The sequence below is a fragment of the Etheostoma spectabile genome, chromosome 2 (assembly GCF_008692095.1).
Source record: "Etheostoma spectabile isolate EspeVRDwgs_2016 chromosome 2, UIUC_Espe_1.0, whole genome shotgun sequence".
In the NCBI taxonomy this organism is placed as follows: Eukaryota; Metazoa; Chordata; class Actinopteri; order Perciformes; family Percidae; genus Etheostoma; species Etheostoma spectabile.
The window spans coordinates 20,598,928-20,603,582 of record NC_045734.1 but is presented as its reverse complement, the minus strand read 5'-3'; the positions used below and the strand labels follow the sequence as shown (position 1 = coordinate 20,603,582).

The following is a 4,655-nucleotide window of genomic DNA, read 5'->3' as shown; positions in this document are numbered from 1 at the left end:
GGGATATAAGGAAGAAGGTGAAGGGAGGGGTGGGGGAAGTGTAAGGGCTAAGGGTAGAGGGATGGGACAAATCAAAATGTTTTTTGCAACCTGTATTCTATACAGAATTGGGATGTAAAATGATGATGTTGCAATAAAAAAAAGTCAATGATTGAAAAAAGTATTATTGGCAGTAGTAGTAGAATTACAAAGTACAGAAGCAGAATTACAATATTAGGTAAATAAATTATCCTATTGGGTTTGTCTTAGCAAGTGTGTTCATGCAAAAGACTATGAAGAAACTGTATTTTAACTGTAAACTGTATTTTCTCTTTGTTCAGGTATCAGTAAATTTGTAGTAGCCTAGTTTCTGTGGTTTGTTTAACTTGTTCTTACTTTCATCTAACAAACAGCAGCCTCACTTTTTTCTGGTCTACAGCTGTGTCTATAATCCTAATTTGAGTGACACGCACCTGTCAGTCTGCACATTATATGTGAATGTAATTATGTACATTTTCAATGTGAGTCGAGTGCAAATGTGAGATTTTATTTATAGATTTATATGGTAACTGGCTACCTGATGTGACGCATCCGGATCGGGCTGCAATCAAGGTGGGGGCATCTGTGTCATACTGAAATTTGTGAAATCCATAAAATAATAAACTTTTCTCCCCCTCTGGATTTTTGCCCCAATGCCAGTGGCCTCCTCAGTGACCCTCAATAGCTCAAAACTCCCATGATCCCTTTTGCATGTTTACTCCACAAGACTCCAAAAGCTGCAGGTAAACATACTGAACCTCATTTAAAGTTTAAATTATAAAGTTTAAAGCGTGTAGGTGTTGCATGCGCAACTCACATCTGGACTTGGCTCACAGTCAAGTCAGTAGTAGTCACACCTTTGTTTACATTTTCATTTGGCTATTTTTGGGATTCTGATTGGCTACAGGTTAGGCAAGCTCTTGACGGCATATATACACGGGTTTGTGTAAACAAACACTTTTCTGAAAACTGACAGGTGTGCACTTTGCTATTTTTAAAACGGAGAAGTTGAAATGTCCGTTTGTAAAAATAGCTGGCCAAGTCTCAAAGAGACAGATAGAGAAATTCAGAAAAAGTGAAATGACACCAGCCACTTTGGCGGGAAGTCCATCTCATCTAAATGCTAAAGCCTTCCGCCCAATTTGCATGACAAGTTGTTAAAACCTGAAGCTCTGCCCAGCTGAATACTTTACATATTGCTAGCTCCAAATTATATTCTGACTGTCATCTTCTCATGTAGCAGTCCCCTTTTTGTCAAAGCTGATGTGATTCTGCCTCTTCCCATCAATGAGAATAATCCCATTTCCCTGAGACAAAAGGCTTATCTTTCATATCAATGCCGGTGGTAAATTAGTCTGAGGCCCAGGCATGGAAAATTGACATGATAGCCCATATTTATGGGTGGGTTATGTGGCAGGCAAACACAAATGGAAGAAAACCACTGGTATTCTCTCTGGAATGGTCTGAGGAAATCATCATGTGTACATTAAACAGTGGTGCGGTTGGGAGAAAATGGGTTAGGAAACCCTGGGACATTGTGCACAATTGAACATTACAACAGGCATTACAAAAACCAGCTGCATATTACAATATGTCAAAACAGAGCGCCAGCAAATCTATTATTTCTCACTTTGCTTTCCTTCATTTCCCTCAACATAAAATTTAGAGTGACCCATGCTGTGTGTTGTTAAACAGTAAAACTCTTTTATTATACTCTGCATGGCCTCTCGCAGAGAAGGCTTACCTATAAATTGAGTTTGATGCAGCCCTGAGAGTGTGCATTTGTAAATATTTTAACTGTGAAACATGAAACATAATTGCTTAAGAGAAATCAGGTGGGAGACAAATATTCCTGTGTTGGATCAAGGGAAAAGTGGTGGCTACGGCTGGACTTTGCTACTGTGGCTGCATTGTTCCTTCAAATAGCACAATAACAGAGGCTTGCGGCAGCACATTGGACTGCATTATACTGTGTAACAAATGAAGCTATTATTTGTGTGAGAAAATATGATGTATTGTTAAACTACTATTAGAAAACAGTCTTCTAAGCTCACACAAAACTGTTCACACTTTTCTCCATAACCCTCTGCTCAGGTTGTGTTCAGTAGAAACACTTTTAAACAAAGTCAATGAATTCATAGCGTTCCTTTCCTAACAAAGGTCAGCCTTTAAATGGCTCTCAGAGCAAGTCTGCGGGTAGCCACATTACTTTCAGCTCTCAGTTTCACAGGGCACTGTGTTAATACATAAGTGGTTTATGTTTGTGCATCCATCCATGCATTTGTTAAATTTCTGTGTGTGTGTGTGTGTGTGTTAACTTGTGTAGGAGTTAGACTCTCACCCACTTTAGTTTTAGTAGTAAGACAAAGAAAAGATTCTGCTTTCCAGATCTGCCCTGAAAGCTCCGCACGGTATTTCCCCTTTGACTTCTCCATCTGCTCTTTCCTTCCCATGTAGATGTATACATTTTGAGGAAACTCTAAATTACCCAACAATACACGCACAGATTTCCTGTCAAACTCCCGCTTTAATTTATGTCTCCTTTATTTTTTTAATTTATCCAGTCTTTTAGCGGGGGTGTTGGAAGTGGGCCTGAAAAAGTGGTGCAAAATGGGAAAAACTGAGAGAGAACAAAACGGGCTATGCATGGGCAGCAGAGAGGTAGACAGCAGCGGGGAGAAGACCTGTCTATGAATACTGACGGGATAATCATTTGTGTTTCAGTTGTGCATGAACAATAGAAACATCATTGGAGCTGGGAAAAAAGAAAGTGGGAGTCGAGCTTCAGGGAAGACGACATCTGGCGTAGTTTCTCACTCTCTCCTACTCATCGTGACGTTTTTCGGGTTCTTGTTTGTTTCTGAGGAAATTACTCAGGCCGTTAGGGGAGTTAGCTGATGGAAATACAGGCATCAATCTCCTAAACATATGGGAGGCATTGAAACACATCAAAGAGGGACTCTCAGCACATGGTTTGGCATTAATCACAAATTACACCAATTTCACTCAAAATGCATGCTCTAGCATTACAGATAGCCTACATAGGGAAACAGGTCACGACCTTTGATCCCATTTTATAAAACATCTCCCATTAGTCCCTAACTATTGAGAAGCGAGCAGATGTTTACATTCTGGCCAGCAGTCATCCTTAATCATCATTAACGTCTTGACAGCCAGAAAAATCTATTTCTTATGATTTAACGCCTTGATAAAAGTGTCGCTGAGCTTATTTTTATCAATATCTCTGCTGTCAAAATGGATTTTGAAGGAGCAGGTGGCAAGTCGCAGAAATCCTTAACACGCGCCCTGCTGAATTATGATGGTGGCAGGCTCCTTCCGACTGTGTGTGTGTTTGTGTGTGTGTTTGTGTGTGTGTGGTACTCCACAGTAGTCAGTTCTCACAGGATTTTAACCATCCTGGGGGAATTAAATGATATACAGCTCAGCTTATTCTGGAACTGCCCAACCCCGGCTCCTCCTTCTCCTCTCTTCTTCCTCTCATCCTCCCCCTCTCCTGTCCTCTCCACTCACTGTTCCTCTCCTCCTCTCCTCTTCTGTAAGCCTCTTCTCCTCTCCTCATTTTCTTTTCTTTCTCATCTCTTCACCTCCACTCCAGCTGTATTTCCCTTATCTTTTGTCTTCACTCCTTTCTCATTTTCTTGTCTTTAATCTTGTTTTTCTTTACTTCTCTCCTCTCCTCTCTGCTGTTTCCTTTCCTTATCTTTTCTCTTTTTTTCCTTTTTCTTCTCTTCTTTCTCATCTTTTCTTGTTCCCCTTCCTTTTCTCATCTTTTATATTCTCGCTCCTTTCTCCTTTTCTCTTTTTTCCTCCTTCCCTCTCTTTTAATTTCCTCCCATCCCTACTTATATTTCTTCCCCCATTCCTCTCCTGTCCTTTCACATTCCTCTTTCCTCCTCCTTCTTTTCTGACTCTTGCATCTGGTGACCTCGCCTCCCTAGTGACCGTTTGACTAAGTGGGAACTTGTTGCAGAAATATGAAAACAACAAGCCAGACACAAGTCAGAGGGATGTGGCTGTTGCCGGAAGATAAGAGCCAAACTGCCTGTGACTTCTGGAGTCCCTTCTCACAATCACATTGTACGTACGGCAGCAGGCACATTATCGCTGCAATGTTTTGTTGGACAGGAATTATAGTATTACCAGAGGGAGATTCAATTGCAGGGACCTTGTGCGTAATTTGAGGGACCTCCCAAAGGTGCTGCATCCACACTCCAATTACGCTGTTATTTTGCAGGAGAATGTTGAACTTATTATTCTGACATAACGCTGGAGAGATGCAACACAAACAGGAACATTCACAAACAGTACACTCGCCGAGCTAAATCTGCTGCGTGGAAAAATATTTGCAGCCATGTGGACCCAGACATTAGAGGAATAAAAACTACAGCCCCAACAAGAAGGAACCGGCAGAAATTCGGGCTATTACAGTAGTTGTAAACAAAAAGGTGGTTAGGTAGCGTGGAGGAATATCCTGTCGACAAGTATGTGGCGATATTTGATTGGAGAGATATTAGAGTATTTACTTAGAGGAAGGTCTGTCCGTTATAAAACAATGGTAACTGACTGAGCCCCATCACTAACAGTAACAGTAAGTGTGTGTGTGTGTGTGTGTGTGT

General features: G+C 41.0%; 1 long non-coding RNA gene across 1 annotated transcript in view; it reads right to left on the bottom strand.

Annotated features, from left to right (window-relative positions):
- The window catches only part of LOC116698648 (uncharacterized), a 21,141-nt gene that overhangs the window by 13,438 nt on the left and 3,048 nt on the right, over positions 1-4,655 (bottom strand). The window contains exon 2 of the long non-coding RNA XR_004334269.1: positions 1,691-1,695. This is a non-coding gene — a long non-coding RNA (uncharacterized LOC116698648). The remainder of the gene's footprint in view (positions 1-1,690; positions 1,696-4,655) is intronic.